The sequence below is a fragment of the Giraffa tippelskirchi genome, chromosome 5 (assembly GCF_054371585.1).
Source record: "Giraffa tippelskirchi isolate mGirTip1 chromosome 5, T2T-mGirTip1v1.2.pri, whole genome shotgun sequence".
Taxonomy (NCBI): Eukaryota; Metazoa; Chordata; class Mammalia; order Artiodactyla; family Giraffidae; genus Giraffa; species Giraffa tippelskirchi.
The window spans coordinates 114,831,971-114,851,651 of record NC_137279.1 but is presented as its reverse complement, the minus strand read 5'-3'; the positions used below and the strand labels follow the sequence as shown (position 1 = coordinate 114,851,651).

General features: G+C 42.7%; 1 non-coding gene across 1 annotated transcript; it reads right to left on the bottom strand.

Moving 5' to 3' along the window:
- Positions 1-7,638: 7,638 nt before the first annotated feature.
- TRNAC-ACA (transfer RNA cysteine (anticodon ACA)) lies at positions 7,639-7,710 on the bottom strand. Its single transcript has one exon. It is a non-coding gene; the product is annotated as a tRNA-Cys (tRNA).
- Between the last annotated feature and the right edge of the window lie 11,971 nt (positions 7,711-19,681).

Sequence of the window (19,681 nt, the reverse complement as noted above, 5' to 3'; positions counted from 1 at the left end):
AATATGGAAGCCAGAGGCCTTTTAAAACCAAGCTTCAGAATGCTTATAGTGTTACTTTTGTCACATTCTATCACTCAACACAGCCACAAGATGCAAGAGTGGACAGACTGTGCTTCTCATTGGAAAGTGAAAGTGTTAGTTGCTCAGTCGTGTCCAACTCTTTTGCAACTCCTTGCAATGGAGCCTGCCAGGTTCCACTGTCCATGGAATTCTCCAAGTAAAAATACTGAAGTGGGTAGCCATTCCCTTCTCCACGGTATCTTCCCTGACTCAGGGATCAAACCCGGGTCTCCTGCATTGCAGACAGATTCTTTACCGTCTGAGCCACCAGGTGGCAAAGAATTAGGAACGTTCTTTTCTGACACTCCCAGAGAGGGTGGTACTTTCTCATTGGTCAACCCTGTACCTTGGTTCTCTACCACTACCTGCTTCTGGCTGTACCATGTGACTGTTTAACCCACTGGCTTCCACTCTACAGCCTACTCTGCCAGCAGCATTGTATTTACAAGGCCTGGCAAAGCTCATATCAGATATTATACAAAAAGTGCTTAATGAGCACTTCTCAAATGGAGGGTCTGGTTTAAGTTAAATTCCAAACAAAAACTCTTCAACCAAAGGTATATAACCCCTACCCCAAGCATAGCCCCACTCTGCTGTGTGGAAGAGCAGTGTTTGTGAGCAGAGGGCATGGTGGCTGGGAGAATGTAGACTCAGACCTCTCAGTAAGAGGGACCACCAGAGGCCACAGGCCACAGTCTTTTCAGGGTGAGTAATCAGACAAATGCCAATAATGATCGGGCACCAACCCGGGCTATGGAGGGCTCAGGCCATCCTGCTGGTCATTCTCCTCTGTTATTGCCATCTCAGCCTTTCCTGGAATCCAGCCACATGTGTCCAACAGCCTAAGGGACATCTACCTAGATGTCTAATAGATGCTCTACCCACATGACTAAGATACCAAGCACTTAAGTGCCCACCTCCTCAGCCCCCATCTGCTCTTCCTTGGCTTTCCCATCTCAGGTCATGGTACCTCCTTCCCCCAGTTTCTCAAACCCCAAGCTTGTGATCTTCTCAGTCTGTCCTGCATCCAGTCAGCAAGCCCTTCTGACTCCACCTTCAAGTTCCATTCCAGACTCAGCACCTATCCCGCCTGGTCTATTGCATCATTGTCCTTCTTGGTTTCCTTTCTCCCAAGCTCACCTCTCTTCAGGTCTCCCCTCAGCAGTCAGAGTAATCCTTTAAATGAGGAAATATGGCCATGTTCCTGCTCTACTCAAACCCACCAATGGCGTCTCCTCACATTGAAACTCCACAGGGATTGCTGAAGCTCACCAAGCCCTGCATGGAGAGCCCACAGCCACATCTCTGCCCTAATTCCCCACCATACCACCCTCGCTGTTTCCACTTCAAACGCACTCTGCATTTCCCTCAAGCATACTCCGACTCAGACCTCTCCACTTGTTGCTTCCTCTTACTGGCATCTTCTTCCCTAGATATTCTTCGTAATTCACTCAGGACTTGGCTCAGATGTCACTTCATCGGAGAGGCCCTTCTTCCTTACCAGTCACCTTCTATTCCTTCATCCTGCCTTATTTGTCTTCCTGCTACCTATCACCATTGAAGCTATATTATTTGTTTGTTTATTGTCTGCCTCCTTCCATGAGAATGTCTACTGTGTTTACTGCTACATTTCCAGCATTCAGAACAGTGTCTGGCGTTATAGAAGGCACTAAATAAGTATTGGTGGCATTAATGAAGAAATTAATGATGCTCCTGGAAGACAAGGACCACAATGCTCTTGCCTGTAGAACTCAGATGAGGTCTTAGGACCCCTCTGATCTGTGCTCCAAGTGACCACTAACAATCTAAAAGTATTTTGGTTCAAGAAATGAAAATGATATTCCATCCCTGAACTAAACTGTGGGATGCTTTTGGTTTGGTTTTGTTTCTTTACAACAAGAAACAAATTTTGTCTCCATATTCCCCATACCTAACAATGTCTGGAACTAACAGGTACTTGAAAAGTGTTTACTGAACTCATGCTCAGTAAACTAAAAGTACACAGGATGCCTTAATGACTCTGCATATGTAACAAATTAGTGAAGTGGTAGCCCCAATTTAAGTCTGCTAATACTACATTGACACCAAATATGTATCAAACATAATGCCTCATGCATCATGTTTCTGCCCTGTCTTCTCAGTGGCTGAGGGTTTGAAAGAAAGGAGGAGGGGGTCCTCATGGCTAACCAGCTGGCTCCAGAGAAAAGTGCACCTGGACCCTCTTGCCTTCATTAGCACAGCCCCTCCACAGGCACAGACTGAAGTGATGTGGAGGGTTACTCTATGCCCGGATCTCTCCCCAAATTGAATGGAGGGAGATAAGAAATAGTGCTGTCATTAGCCTGTGCTTATACATGTAACTTCCAAGGAAATTAATGTTTGAGTTTGTGACAAAAGCCCTTAATCCACATTTGGCATTTCCTGTCTTCAGATGTCAACACTCAGTCACTCAGGTGGTGTGATCATTTGATAGATCCTCAGAGACTATGCTTTCCGAGTTACTTTGAGCCAGAATGACCCTACTGATGCTAAATAAGGACAAAGTGAAACAGGGAATGCTGCTTTGTGTTTGTAAAACTTCTTTCAACCCAGGCTTTCCAAGCATGGTACAAACATTAAGAGAAATTATTATCCCCGCTCTACATAGAGAAATGTTTGATTTCTTTAGTAATAGCCTCTTATAGCAGTTTCCAGATGTAATTACATTGGTTAGAAATGCCAACTTGTGCAACGAAATTACCAGCACATTACATGGAACAAATAAAGGAAAACAATACTCCCTAGAACATATCAAGTACAAAAGGAGTTTCCTCCACATCCTGACTCCCACTCTAACTGGGGGTAAAACACCAGCATTGCTGTAATGAGGAAATCGGTTGCATCTTTGGGGGGTTATGGTCGAATGTTTTAACATTATCATTTGAACACACATGAGTAGAAGGCTCCCTCAGGAGAAGGAGAAGGCTGCCCCCTGCCCCCCAGACATTCATTCTCTGAGTGAAATAATGAGCAAATAAACTTTTACCAAGCACCACTCTGCTCCTCGTGCTAGATGCATCCACACACCCAATTTCCTTCAGTCACCATCACAGTTCATTTTGGAGAACGCTGGAACTGTGACTTGATCCTGGACTCCAGGCTTGGTGTCCTTTCCACCGGCTGCAATGCCAAGGCCAGGACAGGACTCAATACCTTCCTCCCAAGCAAATCCAGTTCCTCATTTCTTCAGCATCCCCAGGGGGCAGAAAGCCAGCCCTCCAGGACTGTAAGGAGCATGCCTGAGTCACCGACGTGCTCAGATCATAGGAACATGCTGAGGGGTAGACATGGCAGGAGCCTCCTCACTGTCACAGGCCTTCAGCACCCATCTAGATTCCAGGATCTTTCCTTGCCTAGCAGAAGAGTTGGGAGTGTGGGCTAAGAGGTCCAATTAGCTGGGTTTGAAGCCAGTTTATCCACTTATGAACTGTGCAGCCTTGGTCCCTGACTTAACCTTGTTGTCCCTCAGTTTCTTCACTGATGAATGTGTTTAATAATACCTACCTCACATTCTTGTTATAGGAATTCAATGTATCACTCGGTATTCGGTTACAGAGGTGCTCTTCAATCAGGATAAATAGAATCAAAAGGATGACCACAAAAAGGTTTCCAGTACTACCTTAATTTCCCAATTGTAGGCAGAGTTCAACATTCTAAATAAAGCCATAAGCAATGACACTTGGGTTCCTTTGCTTTCCACACCCTCCTTCTTTTTCCCAAGACCTCTTTCTCCTTGATGTATTAATAGCTGCCTACAGATAATATTAATAAACCAGTCACAGTCTCTAGATGCTATTCCATCCTGACCTACTCCTGTCTCTATGAGATGGGAAATTGTTCTCTGAAGACAGAAATGTGCTTATGTAAGTGCATGTACACATTCTCATCCCCTTCGGCAATAATGCCTTAAGGAAAAAAAATGTGTTTTTCAAGATGTGGCCATAAAACTATCTGGTAGGACCTTACAATCTCAGGGCCAGGAGTAAAAAAAATAGCACAAAAAGGGAAATTTCCACCAATGTTACAGAAACACAGCAGCAAAGAAGCTGTTTCCCAAACAACATAATCACTAAGCCATGTGACCTTTGCTGCCATGTAAAGAGTGAGAAATCCTCTAAATTAAACCGGTCGGAATGGCAAACATGAGAGGTGCCCCCTGACTGAGACCTCCGGCGGCAGGGCAGAGGGCCAGGTTTGGAAATCAAGCAGAATTGAAGTTCCCCTGAGAGAGCAGTAAAGAGTCAAATGGTTCGAATGGTAGGTGTTTATAAGTTTTGCCAAGTCTCCTCTTGCTGACAGACTGTGGCTTCTCAGTTGAGCATTCCACTTACGTTCTGTGCTTCTGCTTCTGCGCTGTGGCCTTGCAAAATTGTAATGTAATCACAGTTTGTTTCCGTCCTCTGAACCTGTACCGGAAGGTAACTCCCAGCTGTATGTGTGTGTGTTACTCAAATGCACTTCTTTTAAAACATGGCACTTGGCCAGAGCAGATCTGGGCTCCAAGATGTAGCCAGGAAGAAGAATAGGTGACCCCTCTCTGACCTTATTTACATCTGGCCAAGCTGGAGCTCGGAGGCTGTTCACAAATGGTTTAAGAGGAGTAAGGCAATGTCCCCCATGCTTGTCCCTCCCCATCCCCACATACCATTTTGAGTCTCCAGTTTAGTAGAATACTGACTTGGAATGGATCACACCCAAAATCAAATTCCAAGAAAGGACCACATAAGGGTGCATGAGAGGACGACTTTGGAGTCAGTGTCCCAGCCTAAGATGCAGGGGAGAGGGTGGAGTCCATCTCGGCACCCTCCTGAGGTAGGAGTGCTTTGAGGGAACGGCTCTGGTATAGTCAGAGTTCCAACAAGAAACAGATGGCACTCAAGAGGGGTGGTTGAGGAGAATCTATTGAAGGGACTGTGATCAAAGATGTGAACCAAGTTAAGAGAAAAGAGGTGGTGAGGTATCTGGGCTTGGGGAAGTAGTACCTCCCCTAGTCCAGAAGGGCAAAAGTAGTGAGCCTTCCGCAGAACCTAGGGAGACTGGTGACTTCGGGAGAGTGTGGGCTTTCACAGAGGAACCAGCCTCTGCCAACGTGCACGAGAAGATTCCAGGGGAAATTCCAGTTCTTCTCTGCCCTTGAGTCTCTGTCACGGCCTCCTGCTGGCCAAACTCAATAGGAATCAAGAGGGCAAAGGAGCCTGTATGATGCATGAAGGTTTATCCGAGAAGAGTGATGTGTGAGTCTATAGGGGAAAATGGAGACCATGCAGCATCATTCTTCTCACTCCTTAAGGTCCTGGCCCATTGGGACAATCTGAGAATCGTCAGTGAAGTCAAGTGACTTGATTAGGCTTATCCCTGTGAGGCTACCAAGGGCTGCTCTGTCTTGTCTCATAGCCCACCAGAATGTTGACAAGTTTATGGTTCCACCAGTAGCAACTGGGACATTTTGCAACACAACAGCCAGTGCAGAAGGGACAGTGAAAGATGTGACCAGCAGGAGTGAACGATCCTGCTGGGGTGGCCTTCTGCAGGGCCAGCACTTTCTGAACCCGGCCTCAGAGGACACATGCAATCTCCCATGTCCCCAGAAAGAACATCTTTACAACAATGACCAGAACTGAGGTATAAGTGCCCTAGAAGAACCTCTAACATTCTGGTGATGTGGCACTAGGACTAAGCAAACTTCTATAAAGAGCCATGTGGTCATATTTTGCGCTTTGTGAGCTGTATGTTCTCTGTTGTAACTATTCACTGTTCTCATTGTAGCACAAAAACAGCTACAGACAAGTGAAAAAATGACCATGCTGTGTTCTGATAAAACTTTACAATAGGTGGTGGGCTGGATCTGACCTTCAAGTAATAGCTTGCTGGCTACTGAGATTTACGGGGTTCATATAATCCTGCCCTCATGGGTACCCACAAGATAGTGAGGTTGGGGTCATATCTGTTTTACATATTGGCATTTTTTTATTTCTTTTAGATTGTTACCAAATGAAAATAGGAGCCATGTCTTATTGTTCTATTTGTAAGGCCTCCTCAGATAGCCATTTTGCTTTTTTGCATTTCTTTTTCTTGAGGATGGTCTTGATCCCTGTCTCCTGTACAATGTCACGAACTTCCATCCATAGTTCATCAGGCACTCTATCTATCAGATCTAGTCCCTTAAATCTATTTCTCACTTCCACTATATAATCATAAGGGATTTGATTTAGGTCATATCTGAATGGTCTAGTGGTTTCCCCCACTTTCTTCAATTTAAGTCTGAATTGGGCAATAAGGTGTTCATGATCTGAGCCACAGTCAGCTCCTGGTCTTGTTTTTGCTGACTGTATAAAGCTTCTCCATCTTTGGCTGCAAAGAATATAATCAATCTGATTTCGGTGTTGACCATCTGGTGATGTCCATGTGTAGAGTCTTCTTTTGTGTTGTTGGAAGAGGGTGTTTGTTATGACCAGTGCATTCTCTTGGCAAAATTCTATTAGCCTTTGCCCTGCTTCATTCTGTACTCCAAGGCCAAATTTGCCTGTTACTCCAGGTGTTTCTTGACTTCCTACTTTTGCATTCCAGTCCCCTATAATGAAAAAGACATCTTTTTTTGGGTGTTAGTTCTAAAAGGTCTTGTAGGTCTTCATAGAACCGTTCAACTTCAGCTTCTTCAGTGTTACTGGTTGGAGCATAGACTTGGATTACTGTGATATTGAATGGTTTGCCTTGGAAATCAACAGAGATCATTCTATTGTTTTTGAGATTGCATCCAAGTACTGCATTTTGGACTCTTTTGTTGACCATGATGGCTACTCCATTTCTTCTAAGGGATTCCTGCCCATAGTAGTAGAAATAATGTCATCTGAGTTAAATACACCCATTCCAGTCCATCTTAGTTCACTGATTCCTGGAATGTCGACATTCACTCTTGCCATCTCCTGTTGGACCACATCCAATTTGCCTTGATTCATGGACTGAACATTCCAGGTTCCTATGCAATATTGCTCTTTACAGCATCGGACATTGCTTATATCACCAGTCATATCCACCACTAGGTGTTGTTTTTGCTTTGGCTCCATGCCTTCATTCTTTCTGGAGCTTTTTTTCCACTGATCTCCAGTAGCATATTGGGCACCTACCGACCTGGGAAGTTCATCTTTCAGTGTCCTATATTTGTGCCTTTTCATACTATTCATGGGGTCCTCAAGGCAAGAATACTGAAGTGGTTTGCCATTCCCTTCTCTGGTGGACCACATTCTGTCAGGCCTCTCCACCATGACCTGTCCATCTTGGGTGGCCCCACACGGCATGCCTTAGTTTCAATGAGTTAGAAAAGGCTGTGGTCCATGTGAACAGATTGGCTAGTTGTCTGTGATCGTGGTTTCAGTCTCTCTGCCCTCTGATGCTGTGAGAAGAAGAGAAGTGAAGTGAAGTTGCACAATCGTGTCCGACTCTTTGCGACCCCATGGACTGTAGCCCACCAGGCTCCTTGGTCCATGGAATTCTCCAGGCAAGAATACTGGAGTGGGTTGCCATTTCCTTCTCCAGGGGATCTTCCCAACCCAGGGATCGAACCCAGGTCTCCTGCATTGTAGGCAGACGCTTTACCATCTGAGCTACCAGGGAAGCCCGAGAAGAAGAGAAGCGAAAAGCAAAGGAGAAAAGGAAAGATATACCCATTTGAATGCAGAGTTCCAAAGAATAGCAACCGGAGATAAGAAAAAAGCCTTCCTCAGCAATCAATGCAAAGAAATAGAGGAAAACAATAGAATGGGAAAAACTTCAGATCTCTTCAAGAAAATTAGAGATACCAAGGGAACGTTTCATGCAAAGCTGGGCACAATAAAGGACAGAAATGGGATGGACCTAAAAGAAGCAGAAGATATTAAGAAGAGGTGGCAAGAATACACAGAAGAACTGTACAAAAAAGATCTTCATGACCCAGATAATCATGATGCTGTGCTCACTCACCGAGAACCAGACATCCTGGAATGTGAAGTCAAGTGGGCCTTAGGAAGCATCACTATGAACAAAGCTAGTGGAGGTGATGGAAATCCAGTTGAGCTATTTCAAATCCTAAAAGATAATGCTGTGAAAGTGCTGCACTCAATATCTCAGCAAATTTGGAAAACTCAGCAGTGGCCACAGGACTGGAAAATGTCAGTTTTCATTCCAACCCCAAAAAAAGGCAATGCCAAAGAATGCTCAAACTACTGCACAATTGCACTCATCTCACACACTAGTAAAGTGATGTTCAAAATTCTCCAAGCCAGGCTTCAGCAATACGTGAACTTTGACCTTCCAGATGTTCAAGCTGGTTTTAGAAAAGGCAGAGGAACCAGAGATCAAATTGCCAATATCCGCTGGATCATCAAAAAAGCAAGAGAGTACCAGAAAAACATCTATTTCTGCTTTATTGACTATGCCAAAGCCTTTGGCTGTGTGGATCACAATAAACCGTGGAAAATTCTGAAAGAGATGGGAATACCAGACAACCTGACCTGCCTCTTGAGAAACCTACATGCAGGTCAGGAAACAACAGTTAGAACTGGACATGGAACAACAGACTGCTTCCAAATAGGAAAAGGAGTACATCAAGGCTGTATATTGTCACCCTGCTTATTTAACTTATATGCAGAGTACATCATTAGAAACACTGAGCTGGAAGAAGCACAAGCTGGAATCAAGATTGCTGGGAGAAATATCAATAACCTCAGATATGCAGATGACACCACCCTTATGGCAGAAAGTGAAGAAGAACTAAAGAGCCTGTTGATGAAAGTGAAAGAGGAGAGTGAAAAAGTTGGCTTAAAGCTCAACATTTGGAAAACTCAGATCATGGCATCTGGTCCTATCACTTCATGGCAAATAGATGGAGAAACAGTGGCTCACTTTATTTTTGGGGGGCTCCAAAATCACTGCAGATGGTGATTGCAGCCATGAAATTAAAAGACGTTTACTCCTTGGAAGGAAAGTTATGATCAACCTAGATAGCATATTAAAAAGCAGAGACGTTACTTTGTCAACAAAGGTCCATCTAGTCAAGGCTATGGTTTTTCCAGTAGTCATGTATGGATGTGAGAGTTGGACTATAAAGAAAGCTGAGCAGCGAAGAATTGATGGTTTCAAACTGTGGTGTTGAAGAAGACTCTTGAGAGTCCCTTGGACTGCAAGGAGATCCAACTAGTCCATCCTAAGTGAGCTCAGTCCTGGGTGTTCATTGGAAGGACTGATGTTGAAGCTGAAACTCCAATACTTTGGCCATCTGATTGGAAAAGCTGACTCATTTAAAAAGACTCTGATGCTGGGAAAGATTGAGGGCGGGAGGAGAAGGGAACGACAGAGGATGAGATGGTTGGATGGCATCACCAACTCAGTGGACATGAGTTTGGGTAAACTCTGGGGGTTGGTGATAGACAGTGAGGCCTGGCATGCTGCAGTTCACGGGGTCACGAAGAGTCGGACACGACTGAGCAACTGAACTGAACTTATTGTTCTGGGCATCCTTAATACCCAGGATTACATAAATGAATGAATGTGTATCCACAGAAGGATACATTGCATTTTCATTGAGGTTCCATTGCAGTTCATATTAAGTTAAACCTCCTGCCTTGTTCATATATGTAAAATATATAATGATCAGAAGATAGGTAGAGAAATAGAAACTCTGTATGGTTCTTAAATTTCTCATTAACTTGAGACACAGTTTCATGCACTGACTGGTACTACTTTACCTTAATGAAGGTAGAATAGGTTAGCTCAAACAAACAACTGTTGACAGTAGGAAAGTAAACAGGATCCTAATGAATGTGTTTGCTAATGAGACTCCCTGGATGAGTATTTAACTACAACACGTGAATTAGGTGTTTATTCGTAACATATGCTCAACTTATGGGGTTGGGTATTCGGTGGTCTATTTGTCACATATGGCCTTCAAAAACTCCAGAAAAAAAAAATTCTTGCAACTCTGTTTTTTTTTTTATTTTTACGGGAGTATAGTTGATTTACAATGTTGTGTTAGTTTCAGGTGTACAGCAAAGCGAATCAGCAACTCTGTTTTTATGATCTTGCATAAGTTCCTTTTCTATTTTCCTTCCCTCCCACCCCCAGGGTATTTATGGTGCACCTGCTATCATTAGTGCTCTCATAAAAGATAACTTTGCAACTGGCTGTGAGACACTAGTCTTAGCATCCCAACCACTAGCACAGATCCAGGACTATATAAATCCATTTGCATAAGGTGGAGAGAGCTGGAGAGGAAAAGAGCAAATAGTTTCAGTGGTAAAGAATCCATCTGCCAATGTAGGAGGCTTGGAAGATATGGGTTCGATCCCTGGGTTGGGAAGGTCCCCTGGAGGAGGAAATGGCAACCCATTCCAGTGTTCTTGCCTAGAGAATCCCATGGACAGAGGAACCCAGAGAGCTACAGTACACGGGATCACAAAAAGCTGGACATGACTGAGTGACTGAGGAAGCATGCACACAGTAGAAAGTTGGACCACCACCCTCCTTTACAAGTGAAAAGCAAAAGCACAAATGCCTTCCACGTACTCTGATGCTTCTTTGTGATGATTGGAATACAGCCAACAAAGCAATGAAAGAGTGCTTTTGCATTTTCCTTAAGTAAATGGTAGTTTGATTCAGTTCAGTTCAGTTCAGTCGCTCAGTCGTGTCTGACTCTTTGCGACCCCATGGACTGCAGCACGCCAGGCCTCTCTGTCCATCACCAACTCCGGGAGTTTACCCAAACTCATGTCCACTGAGTTGGTGATGCCATCCAACCATCTCATCCTCTGTCGCCCCCTTCTCCTCCCACCCTCAATCTTTCCCAGCATCAGAGTCTTTTTAAATGAGTCAGCTCTTCCCATCAGGTGGCCAAAGGATTGGAGTTTCAGCTTCAACATCAGTCCTTCCAATGAACACTCAGGACTGATCTCCTTTAGGACGGACTGGTTGGATCTCCTTGCAGTTCAAGGGACTCTCCAGAGTCTTCTCCAACACCACAGTTCAAAAGCATCAATTCTTCGGTGCTCAGCTTTCTTTATAGTTCAACTCTCACATCCATACATGACTACTGGATAAACCATAGCTTTGCCTAGATGGATCTTTGTTGACAAAGTAATGTCTCTGCTTTTTAATATGCTGTCTAGGTTAGTCATAACTTTCATTCCAAGGAGTAAACGTCTTTTAATTTCATGGCTGTAGTCACCATCTGCAGTGATTTTGGAGCCCAAAAAAGTCAGTCACTGTTTCCACTGTTTTCCCCATCTATTTGCCATGAAGTGATGGGAGCAGATGCCATGATCTGAGTTTTCCAAATGTTGAGCTTTAAGCCAACTTTTTCACGCTCCTCTTTCCTTCTTCACTTTCTGCCATAAGGGTAGTGTCATCTGCATATCTGAAGTTATTGATATTTCTCCCAGCAATCTTGATTCCAGCTTGTGCTTCTTCCAGCCCAGTGTTTCTAATGATGTACTCTGCATATAAGTTAAATAAGCAGGGTGACAATATACAGCCTTGATGTACTCCTTTTCCTATTTGGAACCAGTCTGTTGTTCCACGTCCAGTTCTAACTGTTGTTTCCTGACCTGCGTACAGGTTTCTCAAGAGGCAGGTCAGGTTGTCTGGTATGCCCATCTCTTTTAGAATTTTCCACAGTTTATTTTGATCCACACAGTCAAAGGCTTTGGCATAGTCAATGAAGCAGAAATAGAGGTTTTTATGCAACTCTCTTGCTTTTTTGATGATCCAGCAGATGTTGGCAATTTGATCTCTGGTTCCTCTGCCTTTTCTAAAATCAGCTTGAACATCTGGAGGGTCAAAGTTCACGTATTGCTGAAGCCTGGCTTGGAGAATTTTGAGCATTGCTTTACTAGCGTGTGAGATGAGTGCAGTTGTGTGGTAGTTTGAGCATTCTTTGTCACTGCCTTTCTTTGGGATTGGAATGAAAACTGACATTTTCCAGTCCTGTGGCCACTGCTGAGTTTTCCATATTTGCTGGCATATTGAGTGCAGCACTTTCACAGCATCATCTTTTGGGATTTGAAATAGCTCAACTGGAATTCCGTCACCTCCACTAGCTTTGTTCGTAGTGTTGCTTTCTAAGGCCCACTTGACTTCACATTCCAGGATGTCTGGCTCTTGGTGAGTGATCACACCATCATGATTATCTGGGTTGTGAAGATCTTTTTTGTACAGTTCTTCTGTGTATTCTTGACACCTCTTTTTAATATCTTCTGCTTCTGTTAGGTCCATCCCATTTCTGTCCTTTATTGAGCCCAGCTTTGCATGAAATGTTCCCTTGGTATCTTTAATTTTCTTGAAGAGATCTGAAGTCTTTCCCATTCTGTTGTTTTCCTCTATTTCTTTGCATTGATCACTGAGGAAGGCTTTCTTATCTCCGGTTGCTATTCTTTGGAACTCTGCATTCAAATGGGTATATCTTTCCTTTTCTCCTTTGCTTTTCGCTTCTCTTCTCACAGCTATTTGTAAGGCCTCCTCAGACAGCCATTTTGCTTTTTTGCGTTTCTTTTTCTTGGGGATGGTCTTGATCCCTCTCTCCTGTACAATGTCACAAACCTCCATCCATAGTTCATCAGGCACTCTGTCTATCAGATCTAGCCCCTTAAATCTATTTCTCACTTGCACTGTATAATCATAAGGGATTTGATATAGGCCATACTTGAATGGTCTAGTAGTTTTCCCCACTTTCTTCAATTTAAGTCTGAATTTGACAATAAAGTGTTCATGGTCTGAGCCACAGTTGGTTCCCGGTCTTGTTTTTGCTGTCTGTATAGAGCTTCCCCGTCTTTGGCTGCAAAGAATATAATCAGTCTGATTTTGGTGTTGACCATCTGGTGATGTCCATGTGTAGAGACTTCTCTTGTGTTGTTGGAAGAGCGTGTTTGCTATGCATTTGACCATAAAATCTTAAAATAAGAGAGTTCTTAGCCTTCCCACAACAGAAACAAACTTATTGGGGATAGCGGAATTTAGGGGGCCCAAAAATTCTAGCATATATTTCAGCATAAGTGGCTGGAAGTATCTGTGATCGGACATCACAAAGGAGACGTAACCTCCATTTCTAAGTCACTGAATTTATTCTGCTAATATTTAGTGTGCATTCACCGAATACCCAGCAGAGGTGAATCCAAATCTGAATGCTGTTACTTCATCCAGTCCTTTGCCGAGCCTTCCTACAGATGGTTTTGCAAGCTTTTTAGAAGGTATGTGTTTGATACCTGTTTGACAGTCCTCACAGAATCAGAAACAAGGTCCCCTGACACTAACACTCATCTGTCTGTGTTTGTGCCACATTTTGCCATGTCTTACCTTGACACATTTTGCCTTGTCTTACCTAGTCAAGAGGATGCAAAAAAGAAAAATTGTAGTTTATTGATAAGCAATTGACCAAATATTGTTCTCAATTTTAGATGAAAAAAATTTTTTGTCTAAATAAAACATGAATTTCATCTTTTTATTTTTTAAAGGACAATATTTAATTCTTCATAAAGCCTATACTCCAAGTATTCCTATTGTGATAAATTATAGAATGACTTTCTCTTCTCTTACCTTTTCCTGCTGCGATCTGGCAGAACCTAAATCTTGCCTTCTGCCCTTGTGACCCCGAGTGTATGTCTGTTATTCAGAGCACTAAGTGAAGGTCAATAAGTTACTATAAAAAAACAGACAAATGAAAGAAATCCTTACTTCTTCTCAGTGATTGCTGGCCTGAAAGCACAGTGATTCATTTTACACTGGGGTCACAAATTACTGTATGTCAGCCTATGTATGGCAATACTCATTCAATAAATGAGTCAGACTAGGAGTAATATTAAATTGTTCAGGTGCAAGTATATTTAAAGTTCTATGTAATAAAAAAGGCACAACCCTCATTCTTCTGCTAAAATTCATATGAAGAGTATGATATAAACACAGACCATGAAAAATACTAGACTTTTAGATCAAACAACTAATGTAACTAGAATTGATAGGTGGCAGATAGTTATTGAAAGACAAACTTAAATTAGTTATTTTCGTGCTGTTTCTCAATTTCTCATTTACTTTGAAGAATACTGTTTTAGTCCTAAATGAGCTATGAGCATAAATATTAATAGTAGAAGACATTTTCAGCTGTGGGTCTTGAACCATCAATGAACAGTATTATTGATACCATCAGCTGTGAATTAAAAGCTCTTTTAGTAAGATAACTGGCAGATTTTCAGTTCAAATTGACACTATTCCAAGATTACAGGCATAACTGACATCTCTTCAGTAACACTGTACTAAGACATATCATAGGATCTGAGAAAGTGTCTGATACTTAGAGGAAGCATGAAGTCAAACACTGGGAAAAAATACATTCCAACTGCTACAGATGTTTTTAGCAAAACTGTACAGGATTTTCAGCTGATGGAAAATTCAGCGTAAAAGGACCATTTGATGAATTAGATTGTATCCTTGAAAAACATCAGCCAGGTTTCTGTGTGATGTGATTCTTTGTTTTGAACTTGCTAATAGGAGATAAGACATCAATGTTAGTTCTCATTCAGCTGTTAAACCCCTCTCAATCATCTTTAAGAGAATCCTGGGGCAGAGAAGGAGTTTTTAGATACCATTTTAAACTCTCTTTGGGAAGATGAGGCAGTGGGCTAAAGATATGGGTCTGACAAAAGTGTCTGAGAATTAGAGAGCTCAAAATCTGATTCGATGATTGCATGAGCTCATTCTAGCTTGAGTGTGAGGAAGAATTAGCAATATTGAATAATATAGTTACACAGCACAAAAATTGTTTGATTTGGGTAGCAGGTTAAGACCCTAGAGAACAAAACTCAGGTGATCAGTCAAGGGGCAAAGACTGTACTAGCAAATCCAGCACATGGAATGTGATTCCTAGTTGACAAAAATGAATAAATAAATAAACACCAAACCTGAAATTAGAAGCGTCAATAACTGAAAGAATGTTGGTTATATATCACCTCCAGCCCTCTTACCCAACAACGATTATTTTTGCAAATAGAGACCAAAGACAAAAGAGGAAAAGTGATTCCTCTGGTTGTATTGTTTTCATTCATTTGTTCGTTCAGTAATTATTTAATGAACACCTATGATGAGCAAGGTACCATGCTAAATAGTAGGCAGAAGTAGATATGTTACTGAATCAAACTTGCATCCACCTGCCTGCGCACAGTAAAGCCAGTCTGCTGACACTGGGTTGTGGTGAAGGAAAGTGCAGCCAGCATTTATTGCAGGGAACCAGGTAAGGAGCTCAGGACAGCTAGTGCTCAAAAGACTTGAACTCCTCAATGGCTTTCAGGGAAAGGATTTTAAAGACAGAGAGAGGGAGAGGGCTGTGGGTGTATGTGATCAACTCATAAACATCCTTCTGTTGGTTAATGGTGAGGTAATTAGGAGTCAACTGTATTGTTTCAACCAGCCTAGGGTCTACATGCTTGTGGGCAGCATACAGTCAGTTAACTTCTTCCACCTGGCGGGGGTTTCAGTATCTGCAAAACAGCTCAAACGATATGGCTCAGGATATCATGTAGAGCCCCTGCTGCTGCTGCTGCTAAGTCGCTTCAGTCATGTCTGACTCTGTGTGACCCCCATAGACGGCAGCCCACCAGGCTCCCCCGTCCCCGGGATTCTCCAGGCAAGAACACTGGAGTGGGTTGCCATTTCCTTCTCCAGTAGAGCCCCTGAGGGGGAACTAAACGTCTTTGACTTTGTTTAATGACTAAACTATTATTATTTGTCTTGCTTGACTGTTTTCCTTTCTTTCTGCATTTTCTCACTCCTCTGATTAAATTTATTTTTGAAACTGGTTGATGGCCAAGGAGGCTTAAGTTTTCTTCATGTAGAAGGCAGGGATGGGGGTATCTGTCCCAGAAAAGCCCCATAGGGTCCTGCTCGGTTACAGATTCAGCTTTGTGTATCCTGAAGCTTATATATTAATAGTTTTAAGAAAAGAATGTAAAATTAGGTCAAAAAGTAAGTACTTATGTAGAACAATAGAAAAGTACAGATGAAAAAAGGTATTAAAGTGGGCTTCCCAGATAGTGCTAGTGATAAAGACCCTGCCTGCCAATGCTGGAGATGCAAGAGATACGGGTTAGATCCCTGGATCAGGAAGATCCCTTGGAGAAGGAAATGGCAACCCACTTTAGTATTCTTGCCTGGGAAATACCATGGACAGAGAAGCCTGGTGGGCTGTAGTCCATGGGGTCTCAAAGAATGGACACAACTGAGCAACTGAGCACATCCGCACAATCAGTCATCATAAGCATCACAAAATCCAGAAAAATAGCATATCGTTTCTATTAATTAACTGCCTGTGACACTTTTATAGTATCTTCTGACAGTTTTGGCTACATGTTTGTCAATCACCTTTTCAATGACAATAATTTTACAATATTTTCTGTAGACAGGAGAAATATTAATATCTTAGGCTTTCCTTCAGCATCATTGATCAAAATCTGCTTCTGATAATTGACAATTTGAAAAGATTTTTTTCAGCTTCACAACTTATTACTAGTTATGTAATATATTAAATTTTAGAATTATTATCAAATTTGGGGAAACATATCAAGGAGAGACCTTCTCATTTGATTTGATTCCAGCAATGAGAACAAAACCCTCTATGATTTTATACAGCTAGTGATTGGAAGAATTTTTCATAAACTAACTTCTGGCACCATATAGTTCAAACCTAGTTTCTTTTCTACTACCCCCTTACTTCCTCTGCTTGAAGCTGTAGCAACACACTCATTTCAAAACACAAACTCTGGTCCTTCATCATCATATCCCAACTCTAGATGAGTGCACTCAGAAGGCAGTAGGATCCTAGCTGGAAGCTGTTCTTAGACTGGATCAGCAAGCAATAATTTTGTGATACAAAAAAGTGAACTTGAACCACATAAACATCTCTCATTAAACCAAAATTAAATATCTATGCAATGAACTCTCCCTTGATAAACACAAAAGGTCAGCCCCCAAATTACTTATCATCTGCCAAGCAAATTTTCCAAGAATTACAAGTTAGAGATCAGCATCTTGTCCTTTAGACAACTTCTGTAGCCTCTGGAACCCTGTCACCCATCTGTAACCCACCTGTAACTGCCTTGTATTGATCACTCACCATCAACAGGCTCTGGGCTGAGGACTACACATGGTGTGTTGCATTTCATCCATCTGACAACCTTCTTGTTTGAGATTCTCAACCTCTTTCCAAATGTGGAAAGTGATGCTTGCTGCTAAGTCGCTTCAGTCGTGTCCGACTCTGTGCGAGCCCATAGACGGCAGCCCATCAGGCTCCGCTGTCCCTGGGATTCTCCAGGCAAGTATACTGGAGTGGGGTGCCATTGCCTTCTCCAAGTGATGCTTAAGGAAGTTTAAATGCTTTGCGAGATATGCAGATATTAAGTAGTGAAATGGAATTTGTGATAAAGACTTTCTGACTTCAAAGCCTATTTTGGACTTACTACGGGCTTCCCTCATAGCTCAGCTGGTGAAGAATCTGCCTGCAATGCAGGAGACCTGGGTTCAATCCTTGGGTTGGGAAGATCCCCTGGAGAAGGGAAAGGCTACCGACTCTAGTATTCTGGCCTGGAGAATTCCATGGACTGTATATAGTCCATGGGGTTGCAAAGAGTCGGACATGACTGAGCGACTTTCACTTTCACTTTTCATGTGTCAGGCACAGTTAAGGCTACAGGAAATGTATCGGTAAAGATGATACAGTTCCTGTCCTCACAAAAGAAAGGTTAACAAGGAACAACAACAAAACGCAGGCATGTCGTATATCATGGGTGGTGAGGGCTGTGAGAAACTGTTCATCCTCAGCTGTCACAGCCCCCAAGAGCATTCTGATGCACTCTAGACTCTTTTGTTACTTGAAAGTGAAAGTGTTAGTCACTCATTCGTGCCCAACTCTTTGCGACCCCATGGACTGTAGCTCACCAGGCTTCTCTGTCCATGGAATTCTCCAGGCAAGAATACTGAAATGGGTAGCCATTTCTTCTCTGGGGGATCTTCCCGACCCAGGGATTGAACCCAGGTCTCCTGCATTGCAGGCGGATTCTTTACCATCTGAGCTACCAGGTGCTCCCTAAGTACACAGATATTCACATCTCAGGGCTTTTGTGTTTGATGTCTTCTTTCCCTTAGAACAGCCTCCTCCTAGTTTCCATATAGTTTATTCCTTATCTTACTGAGGTCTCTGCTCAGATATCCTTTCCTTAAAGAGAGCTTTGACCAACTGCCTGCCTTTTCACTATAATCTGCCTCTGCTTTAGTTTTCTTCCTCTCACTGAGCACTGCCTTTGTGCATGAGTTTACATACCCTTACTCATTTTTCAACATTGACTTTCCCACCAGAACTTGTCCTTCATGAGATCAGGGTTTTGTTTTATTGTCTCTTTTGTCTCCAGCGCTCAGAACAACATCCAGGGCATTGTAAGTGACCAGTGAATATCTGAGAATAAATGGATGTGCCTCCTGTGTGGTCTGATGTCATGAATGGTCAGTGAGATAGGCTGTCCCTGAAAAGCAAAAGCAAAAGTAAAAGAAAGATACAAGTCTCTGTCAACCTGTCTTTCCACTAAAGTCTTTCCATCTACAGTCTGAGTTGTTAAGGGTCCCAGTGAAGCCTCCTGATTCTACAAGACAATATTCTTCTTGGTCAGGTAAACTCTCTCCCTGTGAGAGGGCCAGATTTAAGACCCAAACTGGGATTCTTGGCAACACATTCGGTCCTCACACAGACTTCAGTTCTTTGCTGTAAGTCACACATATCTCTTCTTGACAGCGTCTGACTCTTAAGATACACTTACTGTGTTTCTCTGGGAAGCTGTTTGTGATATTTAGAACAACTTTATCTACCGTGTAATAAAGTAGACATGTGCTATGGAAAAAAAGGCTAAAGTTAGTTATAAATGCCTACTGAAAGTGGGACTAAGGATTTACTTGACTAAAAAGCTGGCTTTGAAACTATTGTTTCTTGGGCCTTATAATGACATCCTCCTAGTAATAACACGCTTATCAAAGAGGATGTGTTCCAATGAAACCGTTAAAGACAACAATTCATCAGAGGAATAATCATCTATAAAGTGGCAGGGTGTGATCCAGCGTTAATGACTAGTAAGTCACTTCCATTTCCCGAAGTTCCATAAGAACAGAGTGGGTTCAGCAAGGCCCGTGTACACAGAAGCACTGCTGAAGCTTCACTCCTCAGTTTAGGTCTCAGACTCATCCCCTACAGTCATGGCTGCCAAGAATCTGTGTTACAAAATACATTTACCTTTTAGAACAATGATGTACTTCATAGATACTGAATGCTTCTGAAAATGTTATTGGTGAAATCTTATCTCTTGGCATTTGACCCAACCCTACTGGGAAAATACATTTACATTCCATAGGCATAGATACGGACTTAAAAGCTTCATTTGGGGGAAGGATCTCCACCAACCCACAGCACTACAGAAACCCTTCCATGCCCTGCAGTGGTCAGGTTCTGCCTATACAAGCTCACAGGTAGAGCCCTTATTTCCCTGGGCTGCACCACATTCAGTCATAAGGATAGAAACAGCTAGTGGCCCCC